The sequence below is a fragment of the Balaenoptera borealis genome (genome assembly GCF_965194805.1).
Source record: "Balaenoptera borealis genome assembly, chromosome: 8".
NCBI lineage: Eukaryota > Metazoa > Chordata > Mammalia > Artiodactyla > Balaenopteridae > Balaenoptera > Balaenoptera borealis.
The window spans coordinates 101,590,734-101,609,375 of NC_138865.1; the positions used below are offsets into that span (position 1 = coordinate 101,590,734).

General features: G+C 38.1%; 1 protein-coding gene across 8 annotated transcripts in view; it reads left to right on the top strand.

The window, feature by feature from the left end:
* The window catches only part of KIAA1958, a 225,725-nt gene that overhangs the window by 85,392 nt on the left and 121,691 nt on the right, over positions 1–18,642 (top strand). The window lies entirely within an intron of this gene.

An 18,642-nucleotide genomic window follows, 5' to 3' on the forward strand; every position in this document is an offset into this window, starting at 1 on the left:
AGGGAAGCCTTTGGTTACTGCTTTGAGGCCAAAATGATGTTGGTTTAGGAATACGATAAAAATAGACCTGATTTTTTTTCAATATTATTTATTTGAACCAATTTAGCACTTTATTCATTTTAGTTGGTGTGGCAGATTAAAACAAGTTTTTTTAAAAAGCAACAAATATATCTGGAAGAAGTATTTTATTTTTTCTCTCAAAATTTATAATAATCAGATAACTTGCATTTCTGGAATACATGGACCTAACTGGAATGGATTGAGAGGAGAAAGAAATTATTATATGAGGCCCCTATCTGTAATTCTAACATTCTAAATGTTCTGTAATTCTAACATTCAGTATTTATTTAATCTGGGCTATTATTAACCATCACTAGTATCTAATTTCAAAATATTTTCATCACCCCAGAAAGAAACCCCATACCCATTAGCAGTAATTCTTTCCCTCCTCCCAGCCCCAGTCAACCACTAATCTACTTTCTGTCTCTATGGATCTGCCTGTTGTGCACATTTCATATAAATAGACTCTTATTTTATGGCCTTTTGTGATGGCCTTCTTGTACTTAAGCATAATTTTTTTAAGATTAATCTATGTGGTAGCGTCTATCAGTGTTATTTTCCTTTCTATTTCATTGTATGGATAGACCACATTTTGTTTTTCCTTTATCAGCTGATGGATACTTAGGTTGTTTCCATTTTTTGGCTGTGGTAAATAATGCTGCTAATATCATTTATATACAAGTTTTTATGTGGACATATATTTTCATTTCACTTGGGCAGCTACCTAGAGGTGGAATCACTGGGTCATATGGTAACTCTATGTTTGAGGAACTGCCAAACAGTGTTCCAAAGCAGCTTCACCATTTTACAATCTCACCAACAGTTTTAAAAGATTCCTATTTCACCGTATGCTCACCAACACTTGTTATTTTCCATTGAAAAAATTATCCTGCTGGGTGTGTGAAGTAGTAACTTGCTGTAGTTTTGATTTGTATTACCCTAATGACTATTTTTTAATGTGCTTATTGGCCATTTGTATATCTTTCTTTTGAGAAAAATCCATTCAGATCCTTTGCCCATTTTCTAGTTATGTTGTCATTTTATTGGTGAGTTATAAGAGTTCTTTATAGATTCTGGTTGTAAATCTTCTATTAAATACGATTTGTAAATATTCTCTCCCATTCCCTGGGCTGTCTCTCCTTCTTCCTTCCTTCCTTTCTAGTTTTAATTCAATCACTTAATCACAGCGTGGTCTTTGGCCAATATTCACATCATTAGACACAATATTATCTTTATTAGGCTTGTGAAAGTCTTTGTACTAAGACTCTAACTCTTGATACATATCGGATATAAGTAGTACCTTTTCACTTAAATAGTTGTGAATTTGGTTTATTTATTTGTCCCCCTCCCCCCCCTTTTTTTTGTAAAATAGGAGACAGCCTGACAGAGTTTCTACATTCTCACTTAATTTATATTTGAGGGTAGAATTCAGAAATGTATTTTACAAAGTGGTCCAGTATAGCAAAACAGCTTAGTAAAACTGTTGTTTGTATTGTATATCCTTCTAATAATTTATCCCTGCAAAAGCAGGTTGAAAGATTTCCTTGCATCTGCCTAGTGGATATTAGTCCGCTAGTATGTGTATAGTAAATGAGACATTGAGGCTCAAACTAACTGTAACAGGAATTTCCTAAAGAATGATCCTGATGTTTTGATCCATTGTTCTGTGGAAGGATATTATATTGCTAAGATATTATTAGCTTTAGAGAAACACTATTTGGACTGGAAACATCAATGTGACAAATAAAAATCTGATTGATACTTTTCTTTTATGAGAGATATATAAAGTTAACTTATAATTTACCTTTGTTCTGTAGAGCCTGAACTAGGCTCTGTGCTCTAAGAGTTTTATTTATTTATTTGCATATTTATTTATATTAGAATAAATTTATTTTAAACATAGGTTTTTAAAAAAATTTAGAATCCAGCACATCCAAATGTATGTGAATGAATATGTACAAATGGACCTTAAGCACTTAATATGTAGAGCATACTTAGGACTAAGCAAAGAAGAAAGGTTCTGAAAAAACTAGCTAAAAGCAACATCAGGTACTTTTAAAATGGATGGATGTTGTGTAACCTTGGGTCTTTATCAAATCATTGTAGAAATACTGCATATCTTTGAATAATATTTTTAAAATAAATAATTTGACAAATGACTAGGCAGACAGAAACAAAGAGAAATTGTTCCATTTTGTTTAGTTTTACTGACGTCATTTAAATTCTATTTCCTGGCAGTTCCCTGGTGGTCCAGTGGTTAGGACTTGGTGCTTTCACTGCCGTGGCCCCGGGTTCAATCCCTGGTCAGGGACCTAAGATCCCACAAGATGCACAGTGTGGCAAAAAAAAATCTGTTTCCCTATTGGAAAACCGTTCTTATTTCTGTTTAGAACTAAACTCACAAAGTTATAAAATGTTAACAATGTGTGGATAAAATTATTAATTTTCATGTCAGCCCTATTACAATGCTCAACTCAAATCTTAGCAAATAGTCATGAGTAAAGAGGACATACATTATTAGAAGAATTATTGACTATCTCGCAGTGGTTTAGATTCCATTAATTTTTGAGATTTTTATGTAAATTTGGAGCATTTGTCATAAATTTAAATTTTTATTGCATCATGAGTTGGGTTTCTATGTGTATATTTCTTAAATATACATACATACACACAGCTTCTTTTATGATTTTGTGCAAGAACCCCCCCATGTTTATTTGAAGTATAGTTGATTTACAATGTTGTGCTAATCTCTGCTGTACAGCAAAGTGACTCAGTTATACACATGTATACATTCTTTTTTTATATTGTTTTCCATCATGCTTTATCACAGGATATTGAATATAGTTCCCTGTGCTATCCATTAGGACCTTGTTGTTTATGCATTCTGAATGTAATAGTTTGCATCTACCAACCCCAAACTCCCAGTCCATCCCTTTCCCTCCCCGCTCCCCCTTGGTAACCACAAATCTGTTCTCTATGTCTATGAGTCTGTTTCTGTTTTGTAGATAGGTTCATTTGTGCCATATTTTAGGTTCCACATATAAGTGATATATGGTATTTGTCTTTCTCTTTCTGACTTACTTCACTTAGTATGATAATCTCTAGTTGCATCCATGTTGCTGTGAATGGCATTATTTCGTTTTTTTTTTTATGGCTGAGTAGTATTCCATTGTATTTATGTACCACGTCTTCTTTATCCATTCATCTGTTGATGGACATTTAGGTTGTTTCCATGTTTTGGCTGTTGTGAATAGTGCTGCTATGCATGTAGGGGTGCATGTATCTTTTTGAATTATAGTTTTGTCTGGATATATTACCAGAAGTGGGATTGCTGGATCATATGGTCATTCTATTTTTAGTTTTCTGAGGAACCGCCGTACTGTTTTCCATAGTGGCTGTACGAACTTACATTCCCACCAACAGTGTAGGAGAACCCCTTTTATTAGTCACCTTTTTTTCCCAGAAGTCTTATTGTAGCAAGCAATCAACTTTTGCTTTTCACATTTGTAATATATGTGTTTTCTTTTGAAAATCTACATCTTTATCTTTTTCTAATAGATTCATATGTGTTCTTTATATATTAGAAATATTAACTCATAGTCTATCATATATATTGGAAATACATATCCATGTATATTGGAAATACATTTTCCCACTTTACCATTAATTTTTTTATTAATTAATTAATTTTTTATTTTATTTTTTTTGGCTGCATTGGATCTTTATTTCTGCGCACGGGCTTTTTCTCTAGTTGCAGCGAGCAGGGGCTACTCTTTTTTTTTTTTTTTTTTAAATTAATTAATTAATTTATTTATGGCTGTGTTGGGTCTTCGTTTCTGTGCGAGGGCTCTCTCTAGTTGTGGCAAGCGGGGGCCACTCTTCATCGCGGTGCGCGCGCCGCACCTCTCACTATCGCGGCCTCTCTTGTTGCGGAGCACAGGCTCCAGACGCGCAGGCTCAGTAATTGTGGCTCACGGGCCCAGCTGCTCCGCGGCATGTGGGATCCTCCCAGACCAGGGCTCGAACCCGTGTCCCCTGCATTGGCAGGCAGACTCTCAACCACTGCGCCACCAGGGAAGCCCGGGGCTACTCTTTGTTGCAGTGCATGGGCTTCTCATTGCGGTGGCTTCTCTTGTTGCCGAGCATGGGCTCTAGAGTGCAGGCTCAGTAGTTGTGGTGCACGGACTTAGTTGCTCCGCGGCATATGGAATCTTCCCGGACCGGGGCTCGAACCCGTGTCCCCTGCATTGGCAGGTGGATTCTTAACCACTGTGCCACCAGGGGAGTCCACCATTAATTTCTATATAATTTTGTTGATGGGATTTTTTGAGGTATGGATTTTCTTAATTTTTATGAAGGCTGTTCTTTCAACCTCTACCTACCTATCTGTCTAGTTAGCTATCATTTTTTCTGCCTTTGGCATTTTGCTTACGAATTCCTGTCTTGAATCAAATAAATATTTTCCTATATAGTCTTCTGTTTTGTTTTTTGGTTTTCTTTTCCTCGCCTCCCCTTCTGTCTCCTTTCTTTTTTTACCTTTAACTCTACAATCAGAGTATATTTTAGGGTGGAACCGCACTTCATTATTTTTATAGGTAGTCAAATGTTCCAACATCACTTATTGAATAATTCCCATTGTACACTGAATTGATTTATGTATCACATTTTTGTTTATAACTGGGTCTATTTCTAGATTTTCAGTTTTGGGGTTTTTTTAATCTCTTTATCTTTTTTCTTCTAATTTTTACTAGTTGATTATATTTTCTATAAAACAATGCATTCAGAGAAAAATGGTTGTAGTCTAAAGCATTTAATAGAATACTTTTTGAAACCTACTCATGTAAAATTGAGTTCAGTGAGGTTTTAAAAATTAAGTTGCATATTATTTCTAGTTATTTGGTCTGTGTTGACACAAATAAACAATGGTTTCTCTTGTCAGAAACAGAAGATCTGAGTTAAAATAAATGTATAAAGACAATTAACTACGTTATAGTCGAAGGACACATCTTCAAATGAGCTTTTATCCAGGGTTCAAACAATGTCTATAGTTTCTCTCTTACCATGTCTCATCTTAGCTTCCTCTGTATTAGCTTCACCTATAGATACTTGATCCCTGCGTGGTCCCCGAGGTGGTTGCCAAGTGTTGCTGGGATTCATGCCTAGCAGTAGACAGAGCCTGTGTCACCGCCTTCCCACTAACCCCCGAATTAGTCTTTGAAGCATCAAGCTCATACCCTGGGAACTGTATTGAGACCAGTCCTAAGTAGACCCCACAGCTGAGTGTTGGGGTCAGGTGGGAGTGTTCTTCCAGGGACATTCTGGATTCTAATCTTGAAAGAGGCAGCACACCAGAAACACCTACTACTATTTGTGTGGGGTGGGTTTTTGTTGCTGTTGTTTGTTTTTTTGAGCATTTAGTTTTCTTTGTGTGGGCAGATAGAGGAGTTGTTTATATGTGTCATTCAAAGACTAGATATACTAGAACAGTGTTCTAATATAAGGGATAGAAATATGTATAAGTAAACACATGCTTTTATGTCTGTATATATATGCATATGTATACATACATATACATGCATACATTATTTTATATATTTTCTTATCCTACAAGAAATATATGCCTCTTCTTACAAGGTGGAACAAGACTAAATTTGCTTTCTTAGCCACACCCTTTCCTGTACCTTCCTGCAGGAAGACCTGCAACATAAATTCTGAAAGTTAAGAGAGGCAAAATTAAAATTCAGGCTCAGTTAATACCATCATTTCCCTCGTTTTCATAAAGGGGTGCTCATCTGAGGATTGATATGGCAGGCACTGCTGGGCACTGAGATTTTAGAGCTTGGCCACTCAGAGTTTGGGATCAGACATGCCTAGGTTGATTCCCAGCCCTGCCTCCTACTGGCCTTGTGACCTTAGTTAAGTCAGTTTATTTCTCTGAGATTCATTTTCCTCATTTGAAAAGTAATAACATGTCTGTCTCACAGGATTGTTTGACAACCAAATGAAAGTATAGATGAAGCACTAAAGAGAGTACATGACATGTGATAAACATTCAATAAATAATAGTTTCCACGATTATTAATATTTTCATTGTCATCATCATTGCTGCCATTATTAGACTGTGCTCAATACTCTTGAATAGTCAAGCATAATAGATTCTGATTTTATGCAGTAACATATATTCATCTACTAAAATGGTCTATGGACCAGTCTCACCTGGGAACTTATTAGGAATGCAGATTCTCAGGCCCCACCCCAGACCCACAGAATCAGAATTTGCATTTTAACAAGATCTCCAGGTGATCTGTATGCACACTGAAGCTTGAGAAGCAGGGATTTAGGAAATGCAGGTTCCACATTACAGGGCACATTGTTATTCCCTCTGGCCGCACTGTGACTTTGAAAGCTCTTCCCCTTTGAGAGAATTCCCTCCTTTGTATATCTGCACTTCCCCATTGGAGAGGCCAAAAACTCGCTTTTCCAAGTTTATATTTCAGTGAGGGCACAATCTAGTGACCTGAAACTTTGCCAGTCAAATGCACTCACTTTAGACTCTAATCAGAAGTACCTAGGACTTCCCTGGAGATCCAGTGGTTGACTCCATGCTTCCAATGCATGGGGCATGAGTTCGATCCCTGGTTGGGGAACTAAGATCCCACATGCTGGGAGCTTCCCTGGTGACGCAGTGGTTAGGAATCTGCCTGCCAATGCAGGGGACACGGGTTCGAGCCCTGGTCCGGGAAGATCCCACATGCTGCGGAGCAACTAAGCCCGTGCGCCACAACTACTGAGCCTGCTCTCTAGAGCCTGCGTGCCACAACTCCTGAAGCCTGTGCGCCTGGAGCCCGTGCTCCGCAACAAGAGAAGCCACTGCAATGAGAAGCCCGCGCACCACAACAAAGATTAGCCCCTGCTCAGCGCAACTAGGGAAAGCCCGCGCATAGCCAAAAATAAATTTTAAAAAAAGATCTCACATGCTGTGCGGTGCAGCCAAAAAAAAAAAGGAAGAAGTACCTAGAAGAATCTGTTTTTGGTAAATACAGTCCAGTTTCTAGAGGCAGCAGGAGCAGTGTTCCACCGTTAGAAGCCCAGGCTGGAGTTTGGTGGCTGATTTGTCTCCAACAGCGCAAATCTGTGGCGTGGTCACCTCTAAACCTGGTTTCCTGATTGTGTGGCCTTTATTAAGTTCTTTTCTTGCCTAAACTAGCTAGACTGGGCTTTCATTGTTTTAAACAAAGAAGCTGGAGGAATATAACCTCTGAACCCAGGAAGGGTGTTAACCTCTCCTAGATGTTGCATGAAAAATAAAATAATTTTCTTTTTATCACTAGGTTTATATTTTTAGCTAAAATAAATAGCCCCTTGGTAAGTAACCACTAATACAGTATGCCCTATAATGTGTGCTATCTTGCTATACAAACTGTAAGCAACCCGTAAGATGTTGAGGGGTAGAGATAGCTTCTCCTCGCCCTAAACCTTCTCTCCCTTCCCAGTGGGGGTTTTTGCTGAAATATGTGCATTGTGGGGAGTTCCACTGAACTGGGAATGAGAAGGAGGTTACTTAGTACCTTTGCATTCGGCTATGGGCTTTAAGAGCAGTTTTGGAAAAATGAGAGAAAACACAGTTGGAACTTCTTAACACAATGTTGAGTATTTCTTAAAAGTTAATTTTGAAAGATTAGTTTTCTCTTAGGCGTATTCTTTCTCATGTCAGTTCACATGATGCTACTATATCCTGAAATGATCTATTTTATTTCTTTACTATTTCTCAGTTTGATCCCCTGAGACAGAGAGATTGACCTTCAAAATCACCAGGAGGTAGCCCAAATAAGGAGGATATTAGGAAATCTGCACATTGACATTTCATATATTTTATTTCTTTTCTTCCTTTTTACCCTCCATTTCTTTTTCTCTTTGCATAATTTCACCCTTGAGTTGACATCAGTAGTGGGTGGTAAAAATGTGGAAAGGTTGGTAAGATCTGGTAAAAGGGAGTGAGCGTCATTTCATTAGGCCTCTTAGAAGAAAGTAAATGGACTAGATGCTTACCTAATTTATTCGTGTACCCCTTCTCTTGTAATGCTGAGGGAGACTTTAATGGAGCTACCAAGCACCCTTCTCTTGAGTCCCAATGCCTTGTGCATAGTACATATGCAGTCATCCTGTCGATAAGTAGTCAATGTTGAGAACGTGTCCAGGGGGAAAGTTAGGTACCTGCTCCCAGGAGTTTCCAGGACTCACTGCTTGATGTTAGCAACATCATCTAAAATCAATAACTTTGTTCCACTCAACACTCCACTCACCTAACTGCACAGGGAGGAAATCAGGTCCCTCTCTCCCATTATGATATGGGACTGCATGTCCATAGGAAGAGAGAGCAGGTCAAAACCTTGATGAAGCTATAGATCCCTAAGCGTGTTACTGAACACTGTGAACCCTTTCAGATATTACTATCAGCAGCACCCCTTCTAATAGGCTTTTGGAGGCACCTTCCACCCCTCTGCTGAGTATCACAGGTCTCAATTGTTTCTGTACTTGAAGATCACCAGCTGTTGACTGCCCTACTTGAGTGTCACAGGGTCTTCTCTCCCCTACCTAAGTGTCACAGAGCCCCTCCTCCCCAGCTGATCAAAGGGCAGTTCTCAGAGTGGTGGGGGGGGGGATTGTCTTAGGTTTTATCATGTATAGTAGAACTCCCGTGATCAAAATGATTTTAAGGAACTGGTGGTTCCAGTTAAAACTAATCTTTAAGATGGTGGTCTCCAGACTCTGGCTGAGGGGCACTTCCCTCCTTCCTTCCTTCCTGTTTTGCAGTTCTTAGAAAAGACGAAGTTGTGGTTTTAAATTAGTTTTTAGGCTTCTTTTCTATACTGGGGAAGGAGTATGGGAGAGAGACATGAGATTAAGTACAGGCACTCTGTTATGAAAAGAAAAATAATTGGCTATATCGTCATGTCTTTTCAAAATATTTAGGTCTTCACCAACGTTTTACCAAGGCAGTAATGAAAACCCACTATACCTTATATAACATATAATTTATAACATTATTATATGTAACTTATTATAAAGCTGTAGTAATTAAAATGGAATAGTTTGGCAACAAAGATAGACACATAGAGCCATGGAACAGAATAGGGAGCTCAGAAACACACCTGCACATATATGTGAACTGTATGTGAAATAGAGCCATCACAAATCAGTGGGAGAAGGATGGACCAGACAATGAATGATATTGCACAGTTGGTCATCCGTGTAGAACAAAATAAAATTAGATCCTTACGTCACATCAGACGTGAAAATAAACCTCATTTAAAGATCTAAATATGGAAATATAAAACTTAAAACTGCTTGAAGGAAATCTTGCAAAATGGCCTTGGTGTTGGGTACAGTTTTTTAAATGAGACACAAAAAAAAGCACAAACCATAAAGGAAAAGATTGAAAATGCTGACAGCCTTTAAAATCTTAGCTGGGACAGGGATATCATAAAGTTAAAAGACAAACAATAATCTATGAGATGATTTTAATGTGCATAACGAAAAATATTCATATACAGAATATGTAAAGAACTGCCACAAGTCAGTAGGGAAAAGGTCAAATAATCCAGTAGAGAAATGAGCAAAGGAAATGAAGCGCTTCTAATAAGAGGAAACCCATATAGTTAATAAACATATGAAAAATGTTCAACCTCACTGGTTATCAGGGGAATGCAAATTAAAACAACAATACGATACCATTAGAAAGGAAAAAATTTTCAATTTTCACTCCAGACGTTGTTAAAAGTATGGGGAACATGCTGGTGGGAATATAAATTGGTACAACCACTTTGGAGAGCAGTTTATAGTATCTAATAAAGTTAAAGATGTGCATATCATATAACCTTGGCATTCAGTTTCTAGGCATCTATCCTAGAGAAATTTCCTCATATATAAAAGGAGAAATGTGGAGGGGTATACATTGCAACTTTCTTTTTGATAACAAGGAAAAAAATCCGTTAACAACCTCAGTGTCTGTCAGTAGATAAATTGTGATGTATTTTTCAATGGAATATTTGCATCAGGCAGATCTGCATTAATTAATATAGATAAATCTTGAAAATGGAGTTGCTGAATAATATTTAGAGTACAATACCTAAAAAACAAACAGGCATTACTATGTACTGTATGTTACACTCTCACATACCACAGTAATCAATTATGAAACATGGCCTGGAAGGACCCATGATGCATCAGTACATGAGAGTGGTTGCCTTTGGGAAAGAGGAGGGGTGAGAATGGGTACACAGGAAACTTGAATATCTGTGATATTTTATTTTTTTAATTTTTAAAAAAATTTTTATTGGAGTATCATTGCTTTACAATGTAGTATTGTTTCTGCTGTACAGCAAAGTGGATCAGCTATATGTATACATATATCCCTTCTTTTTTTGGATTTCCTTCCCATTTAGGTCACCACAGAGCACTGAGTAGAGTTCCCTGTCTATACAGTAGGTTCTCATTAGTTATCTATTTTATACATAATAGTATATATATGTCAGTCCCAATCTCCCAGTTCATCCCACTGACCCCTCCCCTCCTTGGTATCCATACGTTTGTTCTCTACATCTGTGTCTCTATTTCTACTTTGCAAATAAGTTCATCTGTACCATTTTTCTAGATTCCACATATAAGCAATATTATACGGTATTTGTTTTTCTCTTTCTGACTTACTTCACTCTGTATGACAGTCTCTAGGTCCATCCATGTCTCTGTAAATGGCACAATTTAGTTCCTTTTTATGGCTGAGTAGTATTCCATTGTATATATGTACCACATCTTCTTTATGTGATATTTTCTTTTAAAACCATGGAACAAATATGACATTATTAACATTTATTAAATCTGGCAGGAATATGAGTTCGTGTTATACAAGAGGCAATATAAGCACAGTGCTTAATTGTGAAAATCTGGGCACACAGCTGCCTGGATGCAAATCCCAGCCCTGCCACTCATTTTCTGGGTGACTTTGGCAAGTCACTTAACCTCTCTGTGGCTTAGCTTTATCATCTGTAAAATGAAGAAAATAACATATCTATTCTCTAGGGTTGATATAAGGATTAAAGTAATCCATACAGAGCCCTCTGGTTCATGGTAAGCATAATTTAGTATTCTGCATACTTTTCTGTATGTTTCTAAATGTGATTACTTTTTAAACATAGATCATGAAGCATAAATAAAGTTGATTGTGGAATATTTATGAGATGAAGGCATATGACATTATTGTTTTTACTGAATATAGAGGGCTTTTTGGTAAGAGAGCAAACTTTACTACCATTATCTCCCAGTATACTTGTTTATGCACAAGAATTTGAGAATTATTCTCACAAATTTCACTGTGGCTTTCCTCCTTATGACTATGATGTGATGTTGTCATGGGAGAATTTTTTTTTAAAGTTCTTCTGTTGGAATAAATAAAAACCACAAAAACAAAATGTCCTCTATTATTTATGGATATATAGCACTTTCATTTCCAGGATCAGCACTACTTGAGTTGCATGAAGAAGAGGTTGTTTCCTTCATTTTACTGACAGGAAATGAGTTACAAAGAAACTAGATGATTTGCTTGGAGTTCCAGAGGAAGAAGCCTGGTCTCCTGCTTGTTAACTAAGAGAGAAGGGGTTGGTGCTTTGCACGCTCGTCCCTACCTCTGCTTGTCTTGGTGTAGGAAAAGACTACACCACTAATTGCTTCCCCTTCCCTTTCTTTTATTTTTAGGTCATGCCTATAACTTTTCCAAAGTTTAGGCTGCTAGAGTATATCCTAAAGTGATTATTTTTTTCTGAGAATCATTTTTAAAAAGACCTAGGGTTTAATACAAGGATTTGCTTTATCAGAAACAGGAAACATGTGTCTAAGTCTCTTTTTCTACTAAGCATCTGGACAAGTCACTTGCACTTCAGTTTATCAAACATTTATTTCAAGATCAACCGTATGACAGGACTAGTGAAAATACAAAGATGAATGGCAAATTCCCTGACCCAGTATATCATTGTGTAGAGAAGGCAGCAGACAAACCAACAACTCCAACTCCAAGTATATAGAAAGAGGTATATAAAATGCTGTGGAACATAAGAGGAGCAGTTGACTCAGCCTTTTGGGACACAGGGAAGAGTATTTCAAGTAGATGGAACAACATGAGCAAAGACGTTAAATTAGGGCAGGAACGTACGCAGGGAAGCAAAGATTTGAGTGTGGTGTGAGCGTAGATTTCAAAGCAGTTAGGAGAGTTGGTGCTGGAAAGATGGGCTGGGGTCACCTGTGAAAGGCTTTTCATGTGATGTCACAAACTTAACGTGGGGAGCCGAGGGACACAGTTCATTATCTTAGAAGATCACACTGATAGCAGTGGGGAAGTAGAGATTGGGACTTAGAACTGTTTTATAGGCTATTAATTGCAGTAATCCAGATGGGAGATGGCAGTAAATGCTCGAATGAGGCAACAATAAAGGCATTAGAGTGGAGGAAACAGAGTTAGATGATTTGGAAATTAGACTTGATGACTTCTGAGTGTTTGGCCTCTTGGGATCTCTGTTGCCACCCTCGTATTCTCTGTCCAAAGGCACAGCACTGTTGTAGGTAATGCTGAAAGGTCTTCAGGACCCATATATCTACAATGTAGTCATAATTCTATGCATATAGGATGAAACATCTGTTAAGAGTTCTGAAACATGCCATGACCATTTATTCAACAAATATTCTTTGGAAGCCTACCAAGTGCCAAGTTCAGGCTGGGTACTGCAGGTAACCCAATGAACAAGGCAAAAACATGGTTCTTGCTCACATACGGCCTGCACTCTGAATGGGAGAGACACCTTAACTCCTGCCCTCTCAAAACATTCCGAATTTTTTTTTAAAACTGTTTAAAATATTTCCTGAACGAAGATGCTGTTAAACTGTGAGTGGCTTTCTAAGACTAAATTGGTTGCCTTTAGATAACATATTTATGAAGACTAGGATGATATATGGCTAAAAGTGGTTAAGTGAACAATTAAACCACTATGATAAATGAAAGGCAAGTGTTTCTTAGAGGGAAATTAAAAGTGCAGAGGCTACAGGCAACCCATTCCACAATATAATTTACTCAAGACACTTTCTACATATTTAAAAATAACATGAGCCTAGTTAAATTAAAATTGTATTATTGCTTATTTTTGCAGACAACTAGTGATCTGTCTTTAAGAATTAAAAATATAATTGTTTACTAGTTTTCTGAAAGGCAAAAGTAGAAAATCAAGTTAATTGCTCTCTGTTGTACAAATGCATAATTTTCTGAGAAGTTAATTAGTTTTATCAGCATTTTTTCCAGTGCTTGCACTTCGTAAGTGTCATTTGTCTTAATATTTTACAAGAAAATCTTCCTAGTTGACTTTTTATTTCTTTAAAATAGAAGCATTTTTTGTACTATACCATTGAAGTAAAAACTGTTTTTATATACTTAAAGTTCACCTACATATAATTGAGACCTCCTGATATGCAGAATGCACCCAAATATAGCAGACAAGCAAATTGCTGTGAACCTCAGAATATAATTCTCTTCAGTGAATTTGGATTTGACTAAGACTGCTAGGAAGCTAGGCGCCAGTTCAGAATTGAAGAGGCATTGACCTTGATTTTCTAGCCTTGGTATTCATTCCTTGTGGTCTGAAGAGATGAAATAATGTACAACCCCTGGACAGACAAGTCAGTGTCAGAGTACCGCAGTCTTAGCTTCAGACATCATCCCTGTATCTGTTTTCCTCTGAGAAGCAGCAGATTCCTCCTGCTCCTCACAGACTGAGCTGCCTGACCACCTTGGGTCACAGCAGGGACGGACAGTATGCAGGTGATCCACTGTAGTTTAGGCCCAGCAGTACCTCTCTTTCAGTCTAGATCTCATTTATGTAACTAATGGCTTGTGTTCCCAAGGGTGTATTAGACCCAGAAGAAGTGTTTATATAACATGGCAAAAATGATGAATTATGCTTCTGTGGCTACAAGGTGATTTAAGCTTTATTTTAGGTGAGAACAGTGATCAGTACAGTGGTCAGAGAACAGTAAATCTGAGTTGATTGATGCATCTTAGGTGGTTTATTTTTATTTATTTATTTTTTTGCATGTTTTTTTTTAGGTGGTTTATTGACTTCAGTTATGATACACATATCAGGCTGATTCTTCAGTACTGCCTTGAAACTATAGGATTGCTTTCTTAGACAAAAACAATAATTTTATTGCCTTTTTCAATGTTCTTCATTTTTGTCAAAGTTATTCATGTACACAGCAATCCATAAAATTTGCTGAACAATAGCAGTCTCGCCTCAGCTCTCATCACCTCATAATCCCACTCTTCAAAGGAAACTTCTTTTGAGCCTTTCTATTTTCAGTTCTTCCAAAATTTTAAACAAACTTTTTATACTTCTGTTTCTTGATTTTTTTTCTTGATTTATCAACTTCAGAAAATATCTACAGACTCCTTGTTATAAATGATGATTTAATTCAGTTTCATTACCCTCCCATTATTTGATTGTTATGCCATTAAAACACATAAGTTACCAATAGAAAAACTAAAGATAATGAAAGATGAAATAAATATGCTTTCTCAACCTAAGGGTGAAGATATTAGTGTCCTTATCCTACCTTCGTCTGTTCTCCCCTCCCTTCTTACCATCTTCTTAATTTCACAAGGTTGTCAATATTTTCATTCTCTTCTATGGCCATAACTAAGTCTTTTCTGCTTTATCCTTAGGTTGACTCTAAACGTTCAAAACCAATAACACCATTTATATTATTTTGACAGTGTAAATATTGTTCATAGCTGTTAGTGTTCTAAGATTGAATTTCTTTTCATCCTGATGAATTTCACAACCTCTGGGACACTGAAAGGAGAATGTTCCTAAGGGTTGTTATGTGGATAAATGACTTAATCCATATAAAGGGTTTAGAACAATGCCTGGTACAGAGAGTAAGTTCTCAATAAGTATGTCCCAGCATTATTATTATTATTATTATTATTATTACTACTACTGTATTTCATTGCATCTGAAATATCATTGATTGTAAGATGTACCATTATTTTATGTTCCACAGAGAAATAAAAAGCATGCTACTAATTAAGCTATAATTCCCAGGAATTATGAGACAAATTTCAGAGATGTTAAAATGTGAAGAAGTGCATCTCACAATCAATGAAATATGGTATTATTCTAGTTTGGAGGTTTTGTGTGCGCGTGTGTGTGTGTGTGTGTTTGTGTGTGTTTTCCTAAAATTTGTGATAGCACTCTTTGACAAAAGAACAGTGTGCTCTTATCATATCTGTGTGGTCCCTCCAAGATTCCTATTTTGGGCCTTCAGTCTTCCTGCTGCAGTTTGGACAAGTTGATTTAATGTAAGCCTAAGGTAACCATCCCACCCACTCTGAGTTTTCCCCTGGGTTGCAACCACTGTTCCCTAGATTTCATGTTTCCCTTTACTTTCTCCTTTTTTTTTGCTGGAGTTCATAAAATAATTTCCCAAGAAGGGATAGGTGGGAAGTAAACTTTGAGTCTTTTTTTTTTTTTAATATTTATTTATTTATTTGGTTGTGCTGGGTCTTAGTTGCGGCTCACCAGCTCCTTAGTTGTGGCATGTGAACTCTTAGCTGCAGCACATGTGTGGGATCTAGTTCCCTGACCAGGGATCAAACCCGGGCCCCCTGCATTGGGAGCGCAGAGTCTTACCCACTGTGCCACCAGGGAAGTCCCAAACTTTGAGTCTTTAAATTGCTTAAAATTCCTTTCCTCTAATATGATTTTTTAAAGTTTTCCTCGGGACTTCTCTGGTGGCGCAGTGGTTAAGAATCCGCCTGCCAGAACACTCTATGACATAAATCACAGCAAGATCCTTTTTGACCCACCTCCTAGAGAAATGGAAATAAAAACAAAAATTAAAAAATGGGACCTAATGAAACTTAAAAGCTTTTGCACAGCAACGGAAAACATAAACAAGACAAAAAGACAACCCCCAGAATGGGAGAAAATATTTGCAAATGAAGCAACTGACAAAGGGTTAATCTCCAAAGTTTACAAGCAGCTCATGCAGCTCAATATCAAAAAAAAAAAACCCAATCCAAAAATGGGCAGAAGACCTAAACAGACATTTCTCCAAAGAAGATATACGGATTGCCAACAAACACATGAAAGGATGCTCAACATTACTAATAATTAGAGAAATGCAAATCAAAACTACAATGAGGTATCACCTCACACCAGTCAGAATGGCCATCATCAAAAAATCTACAAACAGTGAATGCTGGAGAGGGTGTGGAGAGAGAGGGTATGGAGAAAAGGGAACCCTCTTGCACTGTTGGTGGGAATGTAAATTGATTCAGCCACTATGGGAACAGTATGGAGGTTCCTTAAAAAACTAAAAATAGAACTACCATACAACCCAGCAATCCCACTACTGGGCATACACCCTGAGAAAACCATAATTCAAAAAGTCATGTACCACAGTGTTCATTGCAGCTCTATTTACAATAGCCAGGACGTGGAAGCAACCTAAGTGTCCATTGACAGATGAATGGATAAAGAAGATGTGGCACATATATACAATGGAATATTACTCAGTCATAGAAAGAAACGAAATTGAGTTATTTGTAGTGAGGTGGATGGACCTAGAGTCTGTCGTACGGAGTGAAGTAAGTCAGAAAGAGAAAAACAAATACCGTATGGTAACACATATATATATGGAATTTAAAAAAATAAAAATAAAAAAGTTCTGAAGAACCTAGGGGCAGGACAGGAATAAAGATGCAGATGTAGAGAATGGACTTGAGGACATGGGGAGGGGGAAGGGTAAGCTGGGACGAAGTGAGAGCGTGGCATGGACATATATACACTACCAAATGTAAAATAGATAGCTAGTGGGAAGCAGCCGCATAGCACAAGGAGATCAGCTCGGTGCTTCATTGTGACCACCTAGAGAGGTGGGATAGGGAGGGTGGGAGGGAGACGCAAGAGGGAGGAGATATGGGGATATATGTATATGTATAGCTGATTCACTTTGTTATAAAGCAGAAACTAACACACCATTGTAAAGCAATTATACTCCAATAAAGATGTTAAAAAAAAAAAAAAGAATCCACCTGCCAATGCAGGGGACTCGGATTCAAGCCCTGGCCCGGGAAGATCCCACATGCCGTGGAGCAACTAAGCCTGTGTGCCACAACTACTGAAACCCTAGCACCTAGAGCCTGTGCTCCGCAACAAGAGAAGCCACCGCAATGAGAAGCCTGCACACAGCAGCGAAGAGTAGCCCCTGCTTGCTGCAACTAGAGAAAGCCTGTGTGCAGCAAGGAAGACGCAGTGCAGCCAAAAATAAATTAAAAAAACAAGTTTTCCTTTAGTACTTGTTTCTTTTATGAGGATTATAATTATAATAATCTATCAAATCTCTTTGAGAATTTTAATTAGAGAGGTTTTTAAAAAATTATTTGGTCTTTGAATTATCTCTTCATTTTTTATGTTTCTTTTTATTCATCATTCTCTTTAATGCTGCTACTTTTCTTCTGACACCTAGTCTAATTGTTTGTTCACATTTAAGAACACAGGACAGGAATCTGGTGTTGGTTTCTTCTGCAGTTGTGTAAATAAGTTTGCTTCCCCTAGGCCCTTTCCTGAGTGAAAAGTAGGTATTGCCAGGCAGGACTCTTTGTAGAGATAGCGGGTGGAGAATTGGTGGCTGGTCAGCAGGCCTCCAAAGACAAGTCTCAGACACGAGCACCCACATTAGAGGCCTCAGCTCTCCCAACATGATGGGTTCAATTTCCTTAGCAAAGTTTTGTCTGAGTATAGGGCCCTTTTAGCATCTCCAGTTGTGTGAACAGGAGCATTTCCTGCTGTATCCTTGGACCTGCAGGCCTGTTCCTGTGATGGGGCTGGAACCAACTACAGGACCCCTTCAGAATTTCCAGGGGCGCAGACGGGAGTGTCTCCTGCCAGGTCCCTGTGTCAGCCTGTTGGTGACTGTGGCTAGGATGGGCTAGACCCCTGTTACAGGCCCTTTCAGAATCTCTAGTCTGAGTTTGGTGGACTTACCTCTGGGGCTCCACACCACAGCCAAACGGAGCTGGAGACACTTAGGGCCCACAGCCTGAACCAAGGTGTGTATGCCTATTACTCGATGTATGGGTGGTCATGACTCCTCCTGGGTCCCTTGGCATATAGTGCTGGTGACAGAACCAAAGCCAGATGGGGCTGTAACTGAGTCCCTGGCGATATGGAACTGTTTCTGGATCTGTAGCCAGGACCATGATCAGCAAATCAGTCACCTGGGCACAAGCCTGCCTTCTCAAAACAGCTGTCCTCAGTCTTGGACTGTATCAGGGTTTTACAATCTCTGACCCAGTCCCGAGCCTGCCACAAAGGCACTTTTGTACATGGATGGATGCCAAATTATTTTGGGGGGTTGGGGTGGGGATGTCTTACTTGGCCACGTTCCTGATGTCACTCCCCTGAGAAATTTTTTTTTTAATAATTTAAGTATTACTTAATTTTTCACCCCTAACTCCATTCAGCGGGAAAAATAATCTTT